Source organism: Pagrus pagrus (genome assembly GCF_965226575.1).
Source record: "Pagrus pagrus genome assembly, chromosome: 5".
NCBI classification, from domain to species: domain Eukaryota; kingdom Metazoa; phylum Chordata; class Actinopteri; order Spariformes; family Sparidae; genus Pagrus; species Pagrus pagrus.
In genome coordinates, this window is record NC_140189.1 from 21,098,531 (window position 1) to 21,119,895 (window position 21,365).

Sequence of the window (21,365 nt, forward strand, 5' to 3'; positions counted from 1 at the left end):
AAAATGTGAATTTAGAGGTTCATGGTCAGAGCTTAAACAATTTCTTTCAGGGCACTCTGATGTTGTTTTTTTCTATCAAAATGAACTGAATGGTTTTTGACGGTTGGGCTTCAGGGAGTTGTAAAACATTATGCGTGTGTATTGTAACTATGACAAAGCTCTGCTAACAATAAATTAGATTTATAAACCATGAAGTGTTGGAGCAAAAAATATAATGTGAGGTATTGAAGTACTTGACAATACAGAGCACGAGTAAATCATAAAGCAGGAATGAGTTTGGTATTCTACATGTCAGTTTTATTGTTCAAATCACTCACTTATTTGAGGATATGCAGGACATACATGGACATATACTCTATTCATATCTCAAGGTACATCTGAGATGAGTCCTTACATTATCAACCAACCAAGGTGAGAGCTGTGAGAGTATTATCAGCATTCTCTTTGAAAGTGCATTTGCTGATACAAATCAAGGCTACAGTGCATTTTTGTCATTGGAACAGTTCATCAACTTCAGCACAGCATCTCTCTGACCTTGTTAGATGCCCCTTTTTTTCCTGACAATTACAGCCCAGTATTAGGCTTTTGTCCTGTGCCACGCTGCGGTGGCCTTGCAGCCTGTATCCAGCTTCTCCGGTGTGAATGACAGCTGATAAAAGCCCTGAGCTTTTGCTGGCGTCACCACCACTATGTAATTCCACTGCAGGGGAGTGTGCTTTTAGCTATGAAGCCCACTGCTACAAGAGCACTAAAGACACAGGCACAAGCCCGCGCCAAATTGCCCTTAAGCTCCAGCAACATTTCATCTGACATTTTATTGACAGAGACAATTGTCACTATTCTAACCGTGTGTTATTTCTTGTATTGCATCAGTAGCCCCGCGTATACCGCCGCCAACACTGAGGCACAACAGCAAGAGATAAGGCTGGTAGCTGCATCAAATACAGCCACCCTAATTACGAGGGGCCGCATTAAAATTTCATAACAAAAAACAAGATGACAATAAAGCCTCTCAAGTCAATAATGCACCAAGGCGGCACAATACAAAATTATTTTCAACAACCCAGAAACCTCAAGTAAAACACTGAACCCAGCTTCTTTATGCTCGCAAAAGTGTGTGTGCGCACATGAGCGCGTGTGTGTAAGGGAGAGAAAAGAGAAAGAGACCTTGAGTGCAATGGGAGGAGTAGATGCTGCAGCATTCAGGGAGGGAAAGCAAAGCTAACTGTGAGTCAGACTCCCTCTCTTTCTCTCTCTCCGGCCCTTACCTCCCTCCTTCCACTTCCACTCTCCCCTTCTCCTCCCTCTCTCAGCACTTAAGCAGCTGCCTCCACTTATGCAGGGCACATTTCAGATGACAGGAGGGAGGGGTGGAGCGAGGGAGAGAAAGGGGAGGAAGGGACGGGAATGATGGTGGGGGGGGAGGAAAGGACGGGAATGATGGTGGGGGGGGACAAAAGGTTGCACGATGATTGCACAACAATTCAAAAGCTGCTGAAGGGGGACATTCCAGCCTAGGTGAGGATGTTTCCCCCTCCTCCTCCTCCCTCCTCTCTCCTCCTCCCCCACCTCCTCCCGCTCTAAAAACCCACGCTGCTATACATCAAAGAGGAGAAGGTTAACCGCTAGACACAGTAACCTCTGTAATAGAACTGTTTTCTAATGACCATCAAAGAGTGTTTACTACCTCTGGGCCTGTGATTAATGGCTGTATGCACGGGAAGCCTCCTACTTCACATCCCTCGCTCCTCGTGCTGATGGTGAAAGAGATATGGAGAAAATGACAGCTGGGATGGAAGACGTGTGTGAATGCTCCTGTAGGAATGCTTTAGGACATGGCCAGCTTGATCTCTGACCTCTTCTGTGGCAAATTAGTGTCTAATATCCCAAAAAAAGAGTGTATCACCATTATGGTGCTGGTTCAACGAATGGATGATGATGCAAAAATGGGACTCATCCAAAAAAACACTTCAGTCTGGTTTGATTATACTGCAGCTACGACTTTATCCAACAACAAACTCTATGGTTACTTTTTCACTTCTAGTTAATTTAAAAATTTAAAGTTTAAAATTTAGAAAATTCTTCTTCCTTTGTTTTGCCTTTATGAAAATATCATTACATTCATGCCAAGCGTCTCGGTCACATCAAGCTGTTCTGGGTATTAATACACATTTTGACCAGTAAAGCGCTTCTCTCATGTGAAACCCATGTATCCCCACGTCAGATTTTCACAATTTCAGAAAAACAACCCCATTTTCAAATCATCCATCTGCTTTTGAAATGGTTTAAGAAACCTAAGGGTCACAACAATTGTCTCATCCCATAAAGGATATTCTAATATGAATACTCAAAATTACCAAATTTCTAGAGACATGATTTTGACAGGGCAGCAGCTAAAAGCAGACTGTTGGATATTCCTAGTCTTCCACTGCTAAACTAAACTGCTTTCATCATCATCATCATCATCATCATCATCATGAAGAAATATATGAAATTAAAGTTAGAGTTTTCAAAATGCAACGTGACAGCCCGGTCACCCTGTAAAACCACAGATACGTCCATGTCACAGGCTATGTACCATATTGACATTAGTACAAAACATGTCATATCACGTTCACATTACAAGTTTATTACCTGACTTTCATACGGGGAGATGGATGGGACAGCGGTGGAGTTACAGACGACAAGGCCACCGAGCTAGTGACCGCAGTTCAAGTCTGCATTTTGGCATTTGTAAGTGTGAGGCTATTGGATTTTTCTGATGAGGGACCACAGCATTTCAACATTTGTAAATGTGAGACCACTGGTCTGGGTATTTCTGACGGGAAGTTGGACCATCTCCAGTGGTGACTGTGGCGATAAAACTTTGTTTTTAACAAGACCTCATGTCACTTCCAGGCATGTCTGAGGCGACCAAGGCAGGTATTTTAAGCCAAATTATGTTATTTTCCTAACTATGACCAAGTTGGCTTTGTTCCTAAATTTAACCAGAGCATAAGCACAATGTTGTGACAAGATAGAAATAGAAAACTGAACCTAATGAAACAAAGTTTGAACTTATCTGTGGTTTTGCAGAACATTTATTCTGGCGATTGGGTTGCAAAAACAACTTGATTAGGTGCAGGGAAACATCCTAGTTTGGGATAAAATACTAGTTTGCTACAGTTAGGGGAGCTTTGTCGTCATGGTGACAATACACGTGGATACTGTTAAGAAATAATCATGATCACACTGTAAAACAAACAACGCTGACTGCTGATGTTGACGAACAGCAGAGTGTTAAAGTCAGATGTTTTTTTGACCCCATTCACCAGTAGCTATGTCACATGACTTCCTCCTTTGCTCCCGTAATAACACCTGCAGCCTCTAGAGGGCTTTGTCATGAGAATGTAGACATATTGTTTTGAAACTGATGCCGCCCTTCTCCCTCCGTCTCTTTCACCAAATGACTACAACCAATTCAACGACAGACCAGGCATGTTTTCCAGAGAGATTTATGTGGAGCACAAGACGACCATGAAGAAAAACTAAACAGCCGAAATCTACATTTAATTCCTTTGCTATTGCAGTTTGGTGAGCAAGTGTCTGCATCAAGTGCTGGACACTAACGCAACTATTGCTCATCATTGATTGCACTAAAATGGTTAAGAAAAAGAAACGGCTAACTTTACAGTGCAGATTTAAACCAAACTGCAGCTGTCTCACTCATGTATTCAATATCACGTATTATTTATCCTAAAGATATTGTGAGGCTTAATCTGTTTAAACCATGACTGGCTGTATATCATTGATAAATGCAAGAACAACAACCTCGTATTTTAAAGCCGTGCAGCTTTTGTTGAGTTGTAAACAATGCAGTGAAACATATCACTGCAGAAGCAGTGACAAAAGAACAGTACAGCTGTTATAATGTAAGGTCTGGTTCCCCTGACAACCGTGTTGATGGATGAGAATTAAAGATGACAAACACTGCGACTCCAGCAGCTACGAGAGGGGAAGCTGAGGTCATCCCCCCCAAACGCCTCTATCAACTTTGTGAAAGCCAGAGTCAGAGGGGAGAGGGAGGCTGCAGGAGAGATGCAGGACAGGCTGCTGCTGCTGCTGCTGCACTGATTACAGCTGCACAAAGCATCCCAAGTCTCTGTTAGCATTTAGTTTAGAGGTTACATACGTGAGATTTTTACTGTTTAGTGACATAAATAACTCACACTAATACATAGTATCTGTCAGGGTGCTGCAGAGATGCCCTATAAATCTTGTTCTCTAGATGTAAAAAAAAGAAAGAAAAAGGTTTGTTTGCTGCAGGCCATCATGATTTTAATAGTAATTGCAAATCATATTGCAATCATGTTATAAGTCAACATTATCACTAACACAGTAACTTGCAGTAAAGTAAAATAATAAATCCACGATTCGATTTCGATTTTAAGGCCACAAAAAAATTTTGAGCACTGACAGCTTTGCTATTGTTGCCCCAACAACTGTCATCTACATTTTTCAAATTTTACAAATTCTTCTTTAAAAAAACAGCAGTATCTTACAACAACCACTTGACTTTATCCTGGTGTGATTTGCTGGTTAGGGTTAGACAAGCTCAAATAATGTTCACCAAAAGTAAAGATTCCAGAGTTTAACAAGAAACATCAGCCTTCAGTGATTCACAAGATAGAAACCAGTTTGTCTGTCCAGAGTAAACCAACTTCTCAAGTAAATTAATCAAAGATCTTTGGCAATATTATCGGTTTAGTTCAGTCCAGGTTTTTCTCTATGAGTGGACCCTCTTCTAATCAATAAAGGATCTCTGAACATCAATACTTGGTTGTTGAATCATGACACCTCTACTAACTTACACACTAAACTGTAAACGGTGCAGAAGAAGTTATGAAGAAGTTATGTCATGGTTATCTTACATTAAATGTTTTTAGTTGCCCCAATATTTATTGAAATCATAATCTATGTATGGAATTGAAAAATACTTCAAAAGAACAGTTGGGGATTTATTTATTTGCTTTCTTTCTGTGAGTATTTATGAGGGAGCATGGAGGCAGTTAGCTTAGCTTAGCATAAACACTGGAAGCAGGGTGAAACAGCTAGCCTGACTCTTCAAAGTTCAGATATGAGCCACTCAACAGGAAGATGTATTTAAAATTTAGATACAGGAATTCAAGAGTAGAGATCAGAGTGTCGTTGGTGCTACGACATCAATCATGGTGAAACACTCGCGCACTTGTTAATTTTCGAGCTGAAATAGTTTGTTTTTGAAAAAAAATATCTTCAAACTTGCATTAATCATCATTTTTTATATTAGATTACACCGAGTGGAACCAGTCTGTGTTCACTTATGGTGCTTTAATCACCAAACTGCAGCTCTACTAACCTTTTCAGCCTCTATAAACATTATTTTGGTTTTACTACTCGCACAGTAACTTGATGGTTTAGCTAAAATTGCTCCCACCGACCCCCGTAGGCAGATTATTCAAGCTAAAAAGCTCTGATAAAACCATTGTATGTTTCAGTGCCTGCCCTGCACTAGACACTAGACAAAGGTGAATGTGGTGAATGTCAAGCCTTGAGTGGAGCTAAGGTCATTTTTCTCAGGAGCTGATGGAGACGAAACCACGACATGACTGCAAATGAAGACTCCGATGTCTGCAGGAGGTGAAAATAGATTTGTTTACTATCATGTTGGCAATAATAACTTTTAAAGCCGGCGATAGCTCATTTTTTAGCCCATTTTTTGGATTTATTTATTTATTTTAATTGTTCATTAAATGGCCGGGGCATTTACTGAATGTTGGAGAGAAAAAATGGCCAGGTGTTGTCACTGTACAGCCTAAATGAAGCATGAACACTACACCATTGAAAAGACAGCATCAGACATTAGTCGACAAGTCACGACATCAATAATGTCTCATAAATCATTTCAGCTCTTCATCTGTGTCCTCTAAAACCACTCTCACTTTCACCAGTCAGCGTGTCCAGTTGTGTAATAAAGTGCAAAAACACACTTCTTTTCTGTCTCTTCAATGAGGAACATCTCAGCCATTATCAAAAGAAAGTCCAGCAGATCCAACAAGCAATAATCTGAAAAGGGTCATTAAATCCTGCTTGAGTGCGCTTCTTCAATTTCTTTAGAAATAATTGCAAATATTATTTTTCAAATATTTTTTGATGACTTAATGACATACTTTGAGGTTACTCTCAGAAACTGGAATACAGAAGGGTCACCTACTGATGTGTCCATTCAAGTATAATGGAGGCTTATTAAAAAAAAATAAATAAATAAAAATTGAGACATTTCAGTAAGATTTCTTTCTTTTTCGTCAAGAGATGCAGCTTGTCTGGTTTCAGTTTCAGTGCACCAGGTAGATAGCCACTGATGACAAAGTAAAATCTAAACATCAAGCGATAAAAACATATTTATTGAGGATGTGCGAGTGCTCTGTGGAAAGATCAGCTGCGTCCTCGGCTTACTGATGCCTTCTTTTCTTGCACAATAAATGTCCTGCTAATGTGTCCAGAGTCTCTGGAGCCGAGACAAAAGCAGCTCATTGATAACAGCTCAATAAGTGAGCGTGGAGGTCTGTCGAGGTCTTTGAGGAATTTTCAGCTAATACGTGACCATAATGGATTGCACATGGCACCTTCTAAAACCGTATTTTAGCCGCGTAACTGACATAGCTGCAATTTGCCAACTTCTGCAACCCCGCCAAAATACGATAACAGTGACGAAGAGTTAAAAATAATTAGCGCATGCAGGATTTTTTGCAAAATATATTTCCTTATAAGTTGCTCCTTTAAATCTAAAAGTAGGATCCTGAGAAATTGATGTATTTTATCCATCACACATCACTCCCCTATTATTTTTCTCTTTAAATCCCGATCTTTCATCAGCACTTTGTTTTTCAAAATGAGAGCCTGAAACGAAGACCGTTTTCATCCACATCACAAAAATCCATTCCATTACTCTCGCAGTAAAGATTTCCCTTTGTTCTCTGAGCCACAAATTATTTCCCCGTCGCTTCAGAAGGCGACTCCTTTACTTGGCTTCAAAACCAAAGGACAGGGGCAGGTGGGGCGGAGGGAGTGGGGGGGTGGGGGGGGTGCAGCGAGAGGACAGAAGGAGAAGAAAGGCGATACAGAGGGAGAGAGAGAGAGGCGATGGGAGAGGGAGGGCAGAGGGGAGAAAGGGCCAGAGAGACAAGACAGAAAAAAATGCAGAGAGGGGCTGTGAGAACGAGCGTGTGCACAATGTGTCTGTATGCGTCGGAGGGTAATTATGAGGAGGGCACAGGACAAAACAACAGCCCCGCTCTGCCCTTCAGACCGTCTACGAACTCAAATCTCAATATTCACCCGCCATCTCTGGGTGCTAATACGCTGCCTCCCTTTGATATTTGTTTTCCCTTTTAAAGTCATTGATGTTATTAGTTTTTGAAACCCCGGCTTAGAGGCTTATTGATAGGCTGCTCAGATGGAAATATAAATGGCCTCAGAATCTCTGATGAGAGAGAACAATAATTCTTGTCTGTTGCTCGTGCGCGGCACATCTACGCCACGCGAGCCACGCCGCGAGGGAGTTTCCGTGCTTTCTGTCCTGCATCGAGGCACACTTGAACGGCGCAGCTTGGTTAAAGGCCACTGAAAACACATACTAAATAGATAAATAAACAAGCGTTCCTGTGAAACACTTGATCAGGCTGTATGGAATCAGTGAGAGCAGCAAAAGGAGCACACTGTCACGGCTTTAATGTGTTCACTAGAGGGAGGGGGTGCCTCTCTGATGTGCCACAGCTGAAATTGGCAGGCTATCAGTCACAACCCTGTAACACAATGTACAGCATTTCTAAACAGTATAAAGAGATATGACAGCCAAGAAGGCAGAGAGACAGATTGAGGGAGAGGAGAGAGAGGGAGAGTGCACGGCAGAGAGTGAGAGTGAGAGAAATGCCATTTTTAGAGGGCTGATGTGTAAGTCTAAATGTTTTCTTTACAACTGGGTCACAACGGCACATTATTCCCGACTCAGAGGAACAAGCGTTTAGTCTTTTGACAGCGTCGGATCCAGCTCCAGGTGCAGCAGGTCAGGAAACACAGAAGCGTCTCGGTTGCCGTCTTTAAATGACGCCATGTCGGGGCTGAACGAAGGGGAAGTTGGCAAGATGTTTGGAAGGTGGTGACAAACGAGAACAAAGCCTACTCTGCCTCCCTGTTGGTAATCAGGCCTATTGATTAGCGGCCGTGTGGGTCTGTGAGGGGCCGCAGAAGCCTGGGAGCCAGTGGCTGCGTGCATATGCACAGGGGTATTAGCAGCGCTTATTCTCCGGGCCTGTGGGACAATGCAGCCTCTGAGCGAGGTGATTAAAAGGCCCGAGCTATTGAACTCCTCCAATCAATGCCCTCCTGTGCTGCTGGACAGAGCCGGAGGCCGCTTCCTTAACAACACACTCGCACACATGCTAACATACTATCACTTCCTCAACCCTCCCCCTCCAAATCTTAAACCAGCTTTGTTAAGTGTCGGGGGGCCAAAGGGGGCCAAATCCCCACTGCCCTGCTGTATGGCTTGCCTTGACCAGACCACATTGCAAAGGGACTTGCCATTTTCATCATGCGCAATGGCCAATTAAACAAATCTAATAGTGTAGAGAGGAAGTGGGTGTGGGGTAAAAGTGGAGCTTTTCATTTAAATGGATAAGGTTAATGAGTTATTTGTATGGTTGACGTATTCCGATGGTTTAAAAGGTTAGGCGCATCTACACAGCTGCCCTTTGGAGTGATCTCCTTGGTTTCACGCTCCCTCAAGCGGTGGTAATGAGAGGTCACCATGCACCATGAGCGCCCTGGTAGCCAGCAGGCCCACGGCCACCATCATATTACTATTTCCTCCAAAGTAAACAGGCCTTGACGAGAGGAACGGGTCATTTCAGCCCTTTCTCTTAACCTGCCTCTCTCTCTCTCCTTCTCTTTCAATATCCCGACAAGTGGTCTGCTCTCAGCTCGCCGTGACCGGAGAACACTCCTCCCTCTTGTTTTTTGGAACATCCACTTTCATATTTTCAATAACTGCAGAATCCTATTTTTGTTTCCTAATGGAGCCGCTCTCATTCTCTCTATTTTATATTTTTTATTTTATTTATTTTTTTTGCCCTCTCTCTCTCTCAGCTCTCAATTCTATTCCAGAGAACTGGCCTGTCTTCTTTACATCCGCCGCCGTAATCAGAACTGCTATTTTTTGTCACCGCGTGTCTCATCAACACCTCGGTTAATCCGATCGAAAATATCACATATTGCTGACATATAATTAGTCATGGAGAATATAACTCAATCACAGCGTGGTTATGGAATAACATACAGGCGCGCCAATGCCAATTTCCATACATACTGCGGCCCGTTCTAGGCATGAACTTGGACGAGTGTTTGGGAGAGAATCGTGAGAAAGGACCTCGCTTCGCTTAATTCACAGCTATTGATTTGGTAATTATTTCATAAGCCGGTATGTCCAAATACTCACAGGCACAGAAAAGCCCATATCACAGGCGGCCAGGCAGCCTGGGGTGTGTTGCTGTCAGGTTTGCCAGTGCGAGCGGACAGAGGCGGTGGGCTCTGCTTAAGGCAGAGTATTGGACAAACACAAACAAACGAGGCAGCGGCCACTGTGACTCAGTGCTCTAATGAACCAGCGTATTGACTTGCTGGCTTTCTCTTTCTCTCTGCCTCCATGTCTCCCTCTCTCTCTCTCTCACACACACACACACACACACTCTGCCTCGCTCGCTCTCTCCCCCTGTCTGCTGTGTTTGTATGGATCCCAGCTGCCACTCGGAATACCAATTACTGTAGGCCCAGGAGTGGGGGAAGGAGAGAGGAGAGAGAGGGAGAGGAAAAGGGAGAATGAGAGAGAGAGAAAGAGGGATGGTAGGGAGGGGAAGGAAGGAGAGAGGGAAAAAGGGAAAGAAAGGCGAGAGGAGGGAGGGGAGGGTCGCTGGCACGCGATACAGGAGGCTTGTCCTCACTAGGTGGCCAGGGGAAGAAGCTCAGAGTCGTGGGCGATGCCGAGGAGGGGGGGGGGGGGTCTTCATCCCTGGTGCTGTGGTACCTCACAAGGAGGGAAAATCAAAAAGTGTCTCCAAGTGAGACACTTACATCCCTGATGCTGTGACACTCTTACAGCTGACGCACGAGGAGGGAAAATCAAAGGGGACCTTTTTGTGGTCTGCCGCAAATAGGTGCACCCCTGCACAGGAAGGGAGGGAGGAGGGCGGCGCAGAGTGTTTCACAGGCAGAAGTAACATTTCCTGGGACCAAGCTGGGCGCTACATCTCCCATTACAAGATGCTCGTGTTTGATAAAGGGATTTGGACCGGAGAGAGCTTTTGGTTCCAATGACACTCTTTCTCTCCCTCTCCCTTTCTCTTCTCTTCTCCAACCACCGCAACAATTCTCATGACAACCATAATGAGCATGCTCACATTCTGCACGATACCACTAATTTGAGAAATTTCCAGCACAAAGACATAATTAGACAAACTAATTAGACGAAGACTTCGCTGCACAGAGATCCTCCGCAGTTCAACTCATCCGCCTACCTGCCGATGACTAAAATAGGAAGCAGCCGTCAAGCCCATCCATGCTTATTCCCCTCAGTTAGTGCGGTGAGATGTTTGTGAGATGGCGCACAAGGGAGAATAACATGATCTCTCCCAGAGGGCTGCAGCCGCTCCTCAGCAGCAGTACAGCAGAGTCTTTGTTGTGGCTTTAGTGTCACATAGGGCTAACAGGTCTTACCCGGCCACAGATTGCCTACCTATTTATATCTGAGGCAGCGACATTGTCTAGATACTGTGAAAAAAAAAAAAAAAAGGGACGACTGAGTACAATCTGTGCCCGCCCATAGCTCTGTCTTAGACATGTTAATAAATCAAAGAGAGCACTCAAATGTGCCACGAACACTTAAATATACACAGAGTTCCGGTTGAGGTGTTCATAGCGAGCTATAGGTGAAGTGGTGGGTTTTCTAATGAAGAATATGAGGAGAGTACTTAGAGGGAGTTGGAGAGGCGAGGGAGGTAGAAAAGGTAATTGATTTTAAAAGTGATGGGAAAACCCACAGGTCTCAGGAGGAAGCAGCATGCCGTCTCGACGGATCCAGGAGCCCCGGCTGCCTCCAAGAATAATGGAATTAATTCTTAGTCTGATTTAAATACATTTCATAATGGGAACTTAAATTAACATTTCCTAAAGCCCCCAGAGATGGAGTCAAAGTGTAAATTGTTACAAATTTTTTTTACTTTTCTCCCGACAATGAAGCCTTTGTCCTCCGAATGTGTGTTCCTCGTAGGCACTCCGTGTTATCCAAATAACAGCGTTCGCTCGTTATCATTTTTGCACAGCGCAAGTAGAAAAAAAAAAAAACATAAATAATTTCATTATTTTACACCGACTGACTCGTGCATACACAAAAACAAACTTCCGTGCCCACGTAAAATCTCAGGGGGCCAAATAAGCATGTGCACATGCGTACGTACACATTCATGTTTTCCTTTGCTTGGCAGGCTGTCACTGCGCTCACTGTGGAGTCTCAGGAGTTGTAGGCAGAGTATAAAAGAGAGACAGACGGGTGTTTGTTATTGCTAATATTCTGTCATGTTACTAAGTCCAGGTGGACTCGAATGCATCTCGGGATTAACAGTCAGCACGGAGGGCTTCGAGAAGCAGTGGTCGCCTCCAAAACACATAATTCACACACACACACACACACAGAGTAACACATAGATACCTTACCCCAGCTCTCCAGAGGCCTCATCACTGGAGCCAAAACACTGCAGCAGCATACATCTTTGATACTGAGTTTTAAACCTATTAGATCATATGGCTATAAAGTATGCATGCAGCCTGTACACTCGCTCTCCCCCGACAAAGAGTTTCTCTCAATGGAATTACCTGCATAAATAAACCATAAGCAAATCCCCCAAATAGTGCACACAAAAGGCAAAAAAAAAAAAAGAAGCGCTCATACACGAGCACATATACACACCTCAGAGACGGATCTCAAAGGAGCAGGTTATACACAACGTCATTTGAATATAAAAGGAGAATACCTGGTGTCGTGAGGCTCGCAAAGTATTTAGCCCATGGTGACAGAAACGCCGCTACAACACGGCAAAAAAGAGACGCTCCCACTGGCAGCGAGATTACCGGACACTGTGGATGAGGAGCGGGCATGTGCTTTCTTTTATATTCATAGGTATCATGTTAAGCTGTGTTTTGACCAGAAGGTTTGGTGCCAATGCCAAAGCTTATTATGCTTTTTTTCTTCCCCTGATACCTCACTTTGAGGAATAGAAAAAGTTTTTTTCGACAAAAAACACTTTTATCTATTTCAAAACAGGTCAAACTTCAACTCGAACTCATATTCAGAAGTGTTCATGTTTGTCTGAACAAGGGCTAATATCAATGGTTATTTTCTCAGTCATCTAATCATAAGGTCTATAAAAACAGGCATCTTCATTGTCCTTCATTGTGCTCTATAACATGGGATGATGTTATGATGTGTGCCACAAACAAGAAAAAGCAGCATATCCTCACAATTGAGGTGCTGAAACCTGAAAAGAAGATTATTTTTTCTTCTACTCACTAATGAATTTACTGATTGTCATCTTGATGCAAAGTAACCAAGCAAGAACTTTTCGCCATTGAAATACAGACAAAAATGAGCTCAAGAACGATCCAACATGATTTTAACACCTCTGAGGATCTGACCGAGCATACACTGCCAGCATCCAATACTTGACAGCTGAGTCAGCGCTCAAAAAGCCCTAACCATAAGAGTTGGGACTTTAATGTAATGATGACTATAATCATCATTAGAGAACAGCGCTTTCCTTTTTCCTCTTCTCCTCCCTCCTCCTTCTTCCTCCCATCTATCTATCACTTCCTTGTTTTTCACCAATAGGCTTGCACATGGACTGAGAACCACCCTTCATCTCAATTCACCAGTGTAACACAATAACACAATAAATGTGTGTAAGCTACTGCTGACAAAGACTCTGATGAAGACCTATGTCACACGCAACATGCTGATCAAATGAAATAAAGATATTTAAATGTTTTTGCAAACAAAACATTATGCCTTTGCATCATTTTTGATCATCTTACATTTCAACAGATATTGCAATATGAGTCATGATTTTAGTAATATCACGGTTTAATGTATATGGTATTTCAGTTATTATTATAATTATTATTATTATTATTATTATTATTATTATTAATATCAGTTGCAATGACGCTTAAAAGAAGTAAACTAAGAGAGTTTTTTAAGGCTGAACAAACGTTTCAATATAGTTTGATAAAATAATCTGTCCTGACACTTGATATAAAGTTGACATACAGTATATATATTTTTAACAACACAGATATTCTTGAATTCAATACCTTCGATATTGTGATAACACTCAATTTCCATACCACGGTTTACTTTGGAAGCCTGGGCAATAATAAATGATAGCAACATGTATCAGTGGTCATCGATAGCATCAAGAAGATAGTTTGATAGTTTCAGGAGTTGCATTAAAGCAAACCAACATGAAAGCACATAACAAACACGCCCCGGCTCATAAACAGCATGTCACATCTCTTGATAACGGAGCGTGCTATGACTGACATGCGAACAGCCAATCATCTTACAGTTGTGTAGTTTGGTTGCACCATCGCCATGAGACAACAACAACAGAAGAACGTGGCGTGAAGAAAGGAAACTGAATAAAAAATGGGTGGCCAGCTCGCAGGTACAGCTTTTTTTATTTATTTGTGTAGTTTTCATTGTCAACATAAAATGTATTACCTGTGTGCCTTGATAAAGTGGTTAGTTCAAAATAAAGAGGTTAAAGTCAACCTTTTTCCACCTGTTCTTTAAAAATGAGAAAGATAGGCCTGGTCAGTGAAATTGATCAATAATTGATGATAGACTTATTAACCATGTCACCCAGGCTTACCTTAAACCCGGTATATTGCTGCAACCCTTGCTGGGGCACCTCTGGAGCACCATAATGCTTCATTAATAATGCCACGGCATGTTGTGACACTTTTTACTGTCAAAAAACTGGAGCTCCTGTGATTTGGATCTTGCACTTGACCCTATTGCAATTCTGATAATATTTCAATTAACTGTGCAGCCCTTACTGAGGCTATATTCCACTCATGCAGTGAGCCCTTCACAGTCCACCTGAAGTATCCACAGAGCACCTGTATGTGATCACCAGCATCCCCCCTCCTCCATTATCATCACTATCCTGTCTCTATTCCTTTTGCCTCACAAAACATGCAAAATATAAAAATATTTCATAAATAATATTACATACGTAAATTGAAAAATAAACGCTGTACTTTATTCAAAAACAAAGCCAAACACTGTCACAGAAAGCCTGGAAATTATTCAGTAAACCCAGATCTCCTGAAGTCGAACAGTATACAAGATATCACAAAGAATCTCTGAGGCTTTGTGTGACTAAATGATGAATTAGCTCTTCTATCAGCGGCGGCTACGCCGAGGTGCATATTTGACTCCTTCTGGAGAGCATTTTACTGGCTCAACTGTGATGTATGTGGGCTGTATTCCTGACAGTGTCGCTGAATGATGACTTGGGGAAATGGGTTAGAAGAGCACCGAGAGATAGTGAGCTGAAAAAATGTCTATTTGCGCATGACGGAGCTTCGGTACGTCACTGTCAGGGGCGAGACCAGAATAAAGGCGGAGCAGGCGTCCTGGCCCTTCATGTGTCTTTATGCTACAACTAGCTGCTTCTACACGACAGGAAAGACTGGGTCACTGTCATCATGCAAAACATATTTGTCTTGTGTGTGTGAAATAACAGGAGTCACAAAGCTGAGGAAAACCCAGAGCCAGCAGAAATTCTTACTGGGGCGTGCTGGAGCCAACACACACAGGGAAACAGGCGAGGATACACACAGCTGTACGTCCTAGATGTCAAAGAGCTGCACCACACACTTCATGCACTCTTCTGCAATGCATCAGAAATGAGAAGTCCTAATTATTATTTCCATTGTGCCCCACTCCTGTGACAAGGACCACTAGCTGTGAATGATTATAATTATTACTCGTAGTAGAATGGCAGTCATGCTGTTGTATCATCATCAGCATCATCCAACAGATCAGGGTCAAATCCAACTTGAAATTCATGTATGCAATTCAATTCACATCCCCTGCGTTAAGATATTCAAAAACATTTCTCATTTGACTTCTGCTTAGATGTGTCGCGCATGGATTATGTTTTGCCTCTGGCGTGCCATAGTGAATGGAAAGTAAAGCGCCATCCGTCAGCTGACTGTATCTGACGGGAAGACTATTGCATCTGCTCAACAGGCTTTATATATCCTGCTCTCCCTGCATCAGCCGCAACGTATGATAAAACAGCTATTCGATTCAATTATGGCTAATGTTTGATTAGGGCACAAATGGCGCAGTCTCCGCAAACAGCAGCGCAATTAAAGTGAAATGAATTACGGCGGAAACTTCGGGCCCAACGCCGGCGATTGCCATAAATTCCAAACCCTCATCTTGTACGCTGTGAAAAGATTTACAGCAAAATATAGCCTGTCTCTTATTTGTACATAAATTCACAACATCGTTTAGAGTAGCAAACAAGCCCGTCTTGAATGGCTGGTAATTATGTACAGCAGCAAATAAAGCGTGGTTCCTTTCTGAGGCACTGGTGCCTTGTTAAGTGGTGAACAGACAAAACAGCATTTAGAAAATGAAAGGTGCAGGGAAACATCCAAGGCACAGCGAGCTTCTCTCCCCATTAGAAACAACGCTGTCTGTCTCACGCCCGTTTGTTTGTTCCAACTGGCTGTGCTGGGAGGATGCACCCTGAACCCCCACCACACACAGTAACTACGTCTCTCCCTTTTTTCTGTCCCCTCTCTCCCTCTGTCCATCCAGCCCTTCCTCTAATCTTCCCACCATGTGCATCCCCCCTCTCCTCTGCAGCTCCTGTTTCCTCCTCTCTCTCTCTCTCTCTCTCTCTCTCACACACAGCACCTCCTACCCTATGTTTTGCTCCTTTTCTCATCATCAACCCCCTTTTTTTCTCTCTCTCCTCCCCCTCATTCCTTCCCCCTTTTCCATCCACCAAATCAAAGATAAGGCTAATGAAGGTGGCTTATTATTCCAGTGTTCAGAGCCCTGACAGTATATACAAGTCCAGTGCAACATGGATATGGGGCTCCTCCGGCTCCAACATGAGGAATAAAAAAAAAAAAATTAGACAGGGGACGATGAATCTATTAGTGTTATTATATAACAAAAAACAGAGCTGTTATTGCCACCGTGTGTGCCATTACAAAGGGAACAATACATGGGAGCACGCTGTGTGAAACCAATTAAAATCCAGCCCCGTCATATAGCTTCCTCCCTCCCGAGTCATGTTCAATATGTCGCCTTCACACCATTCACGTCAGTGCACCTGTGTCCACTGCATTAGAGTCCCCACCTCTTTGGGCTCCTTCTCAGATTTCCCAGCATCGCGTCTCACTATCTGTTTCAAGAATCCCACGAGTTGTAATGCAAGGGGGCCCCGGAGAGTGTGAGCAGAGACGGGGGAAATTTCACATTATCTATCCATCTGCAATATAAGGGTCTGATGTGGAAGCAGGAAATGAGCTATGAACGTCAAGCCCGCGTGCTTGTGGTCCCAGTGGCCACCAGCCTACATATTGAGATCAAGTAGGCAATGCGGAAAGTGGTTTAATAGACCCCAGCTTAATTGGACTTTTATTTGTTAATGGCAGAAATCCTGATGCATTACTTTAATTATCCTGGCAGAACTAATTCATGAACACAGTGCAAAAACGTGGCTGGACTTGGCATTCAAACAGCATCCGACTGCTTTCCTCTCTTTTTTTTCTTTTTTTTTTAAATCCTCCTATCCTCAAAGTGCTCCTGCCTTTCACAGGAATCTCTCTGATAGGACTTGTAAGGCATGTGGTGGTTTAAACCCTTAGTGTACTTTAACCAGCCAGCTGTCATGAATGAATTCAGAGAAAGACGAGAGGAGAGCACTGAGGCCATTTTTCCCCTAAAAGCGCTGGGGCCCACCCAGATCCTATATGTGAGCATGTCCGTGTTTGCCAGGCCCTCGGAGTGCAGAGCAGCCCTCGTCAGTTTGGCTGCTGCTACGGAGGGAGGGAGGGAGGGGAGGGAAGGGGGAGGCACAGCTCCCCCTGCAGAGCGCTGGTCCAAGACAACCACAGGCAGCCTCTGCTCACATCTACACTCAGCCCAATCACACTGTCAACTGCTCTGTCAATGCCGAGCGGCAGCCAATCGAGGGAGCGATCCTTAATGTCTGTCTGATCGCGCTGTTTTTAATTCATTACATGACTGCGCTGTTACAGTTTTGCCTCAGCGCCTCCTCACGCCTCGTACTGACACATATTTTCTAAAACGGGGCATTCTTTAAAGTAGATTAGCACAGTTTGCCTGTCAGCTACAGATGTAATTTTTGCCTCGCTCAGCCACTCTGTGTGTTTGGGTGTGTGTGTATGGGTATGCCAGTCTGTGCGACTACAAATGTGTGTGTCTTCCTGGAACAGCTCCCGTCTTGGGGGGGCAGAGCAGAGCAGAGCAGAGCAGGCAGCAAAGAGCTCAGCAGCGCCTCAGTCCCTCAGGACACGCTGCAGCTCTCTCCTCGCGGCCATGAAAAGCAATCAGAGCCCAGCCTTCTCCCCTGGACTTACCTCTGCCTTTAATTACAGAACTCAGCAGTGGCGGCAGCACAGAGAAAGACTGCCTCTGCTGGGCCACAGCCCAAACGCAGGGCTGGGGGTCGACGCAGCGGGCCTCTGCATACAGTGGCCTGACATAAAACACAGTGTGCTTAAACATACAGCTGGTCCTGATGGGCTCAGCGTGCTGCTACATCGGCTGGGGCAGAGCCAAGGTGCTTCCATACTGTAGCAGAGACATAAAACCCAGCAGGGCACCGTATAGGCAGGAGAAGTCCTTTTTGCGTTCTCGCATGTATCCTACAGACTTACAGTACGAGCTTCAAGGCAATGAAGCATCTGGGATTTTGTTATATCCTCATGATAGCTGCTTTTCTTTGATAAGAGGGTGTAAAGGTGTAAAATATGAATCAAAAACATGACCCTCATGCATGAATAAAATGTCCACCGCTGAGACAAATGATGATTGATGAGGATCAGTTCATTCTCTATGACTGGTGGTAGAGGCCCGACACATGTGCCTCAGGCTGAAGCAGAGGAGAAGCCACAGAGCACACATGGGCCGGGGAAGATAAGAGACTATGTACACAAGCCGCTGGTTTTATTGCTGCAACATAACGCTCAGATAGCATTTTAAACACATTGTCGGAAAAACCTTCCAGCGCAGTCTTTGCTACTGTGGAACAGAGCCACGGCGTTGAAATGTGTCACTGGGCTCAACTGCTCACCCAATTACAAGTGAACGGAGGACACCGCTTGACCAGGAGGGGATGTGGATGGCAAACGGTGATCAGACAAACCTATCTGTGCTCCTCAAACAAGGCCGAGCGAGGAAGCCCTCTCCTCCTCGACGCGTCACCTCGATGGTGTGACGGCACACACACGACAACACGTGATAATGACACCCACATCAACATGTCAACTCAATTTGGCCCCCCTCATAGGCTGTGTTTGACTCAATCGATGCATGGCCCTCCATCTGGTTTCCACTGCTGTCTTCGCATTAGAGGAGGAGAGGGCAGTGACAGGCAGCTCACTACAACTGCCCCCGTCAGTTTAACGTTACATTTCATTATTTTAAAGCCCCCTCCAAGTGTTTTTCTTCTTGTTCGCACGGTTGAGTGTTTTGAGCTTCACTGTGACACCAGAAGGCTGTTTTCGCATTCATCTGCTGACAGCGTACATTTTCTCTGCGCTCGTTGAACGTCTGATTTTAAGAGGCGGGGCTACGAGCATGATTTGTGACATCACAAGCAGTCAGAGGATCACAAGTGTGATGTGGGAACCTGAAGCCTCCAGGTCACATACACTGAACTTTACAGTGAAGTTGGAGACATCTTGTGTCCAACAGTTAAACTTGTAAAAGGAAAAACATTTGTATATTCACATATTAGGGGAGGGAGAAGGAGTAGGTGCCATTTTAAGGATACTAATGTGGCAATTATACCTTTGTTTCTGTCAGACGCACCGAAAGGAAAAGAAAATACATGTATGGAGGGGGTCTTTAAGCGTGTCTTCTAACTAGTATCCCAGTGCATCTTAAAAAGTACAAAAACAACCTGTCAAAAAAAAACAGCTAATAAAAGCTCCAAAGCACAAATCAAACCAAGTCAAGCCAGGTCAATAGCTGATCATTAAAAGAAGCGATAAACTCACCAGGTTCTTATTTTGAAAATCCCATCTCACCAGGCATCCCAATAAACATCAGCCAGGCAAATGTGTAGCTCCTTAAAATTTGTAATCCAATTAAAATCCTATTTGAAACAAAGTTAACAACTGGTTCTAACACCTCCACACAAAAAGCACAGCACAGAGGCTGTTATTATTATGGGCTGCAGCTCATTATTCCCCTGCATGGCTTGTCTGGCTCGCAGTGTGGCTGACTGGGACATCCAGTAAACATCTGTCATGAGGCATCCTTAAAGGGGAGCACAGACACAGTAAGCTACTGATCTAGTGACCCGACAGTGCTGGCATTCACACATGCCTTGGTGCACCTGTGTGTGTGTGTGCATGTGTGTGTGCTGCCATCATAATGTTTAGGCCATTTTTTTTTTTTTTTCGTCAAGAATTTTGTGCTTATAAACCGTTTATGAATCATTTATCCGCCTCATCACAGTGGAGGGGCCTAGCTGTAAGATGATGTGTTATCCCATTGGGTTTCAATAGCCCATTCATGAATCATTCATCAGTTTGGACTATAGATTATTCCCCTTTATTCATGTCTTATTCATTTTTTGGGGGGCAGCACGGCTCGGGATGCATAACGTTGATTCAAAATGACGTCCACACAGGCCACTGTTTGTCTCCAAAACATACAAACAACAAGGCAACTGGCTTCAATATGAACAACCACACGTGGCATCTGTATATGTGGCGATCGCCCGAGCCTAAAGCGAAAGGGCTCCGTGCCCGTGCTTTAGAGAAGTGGGGGTATTTTTTTTCGCAGGGAGCGGGTAATCGATGGAGCAGAGACGGATGAATGTAGGCTACGACAGCTGTCCCAAGGAGGCAGGGCAGCCACTACACCGCATGCTTGGTGTGTTCTCGCTCCCTTTGAATAAAATGTCCGATCGCATGAAATCATGGATATAAATCAGCGTGTGTGTAAATCAAGCTGTCATGTGCATACTTAGAGAGAGAGAGAGAGAGGGAGAGGGAGAGAGAGGCAGAGAGAGAGCGAGCTCCCTATTCACACACGCTGAATAGCAGCATAATAACGATTTGACTGCCTACCTCCAGAGCGTGTGCGCCCGAACTGCGTTTTTCCCCCGCCGCAATGGGATCCTTCTCAGCCGCTGTGGACAGTACCAGAGATGCGTCTTTCCCCCGAAATGCAAACACTTCCCCTTGCATGTCTTCCCCCCCCCTCCCCACCCTCCCCGACACCACCACCACTACCACTACCACCACCAGCACCAGCAGCAGCAGCAGCGGCAGCGGCAGCAGCAGCCCGGGCCTCCAGTAATAGCAGGTGGACGCGCCTCTCAATGATGGAGACAGCGCGACTCTCCTCTCCCCCGCCGCTCCATTTTCAATTACGGAAGAATTCGTATTCCAGGAAACGCGCTATCGGGCAGCCAGCATGTCCTAACGTCGCCTCTTTTCTCGGGACAAACAGGGGCCGTCGCCTCTCAAACTCCCGATCCGCGGCGCCCCCTCGCCTCTCCTCTACCTTTCACGAGATGCTTGATGTTGCCATTGTCACGGCGTATATTTTTCTCTTCCTTCTTTTTTTTTTTTTTTTTTTTTTTTTTCTCTTTTTTTTGCAGCTGGACCTCTCCCCCTCCTTGCGGCGCGCAGTCTCGTAGGCGCGCACTTTGCCTGCTCCCCCCCTCCGATTCTTCTCCGTCCGACCTATGAGCGCGCAGCCAGCCGACGCAGGGCCACGCACTGCTTTGACGGACGCGCTGAGCAAATCAGGTAGCCCACTCCAAATAGGACTGTATCATAACAGGGCAACTGCAATGACATGAATAATGAATACGCTACTCGTGTACGTCTATGCTGGATGATAGGCCCACTCATAACACTTAGCTACCGGACTGGAGGCAGTATTTGGATAGTCTCTCTCCCTCTCTCTCTCTCTCTCCCCCCCCCCCCCCCTCTCTCTCTCT

At 44.4% G+C, this 21,365-nt stretch overlaps 1 protein-coding gene across 1 annotated transcript in view; it reads right to left on the reverse strand.

Moving 5' to 3' along the window:
- The window catches only part of nexmifb (neurite extension and migration factor b), a 59,028-nt gene extending 38,436 nt beyond the window's left edge, over window positions 1-20,592 (reverse strand). The window contains exon 1 of the mRNA XM_084353195.1: window positions 20,485-20,592. The gene's annotated coding sequence lies outside the window, so the exon portion shown is untranslated. The remainder of the gene's footprint in view (window positions 1-20,484) is intronic.
- Between the last annotated feature and the right edge of the window lie 773 nt (window positions 20,593-21,365).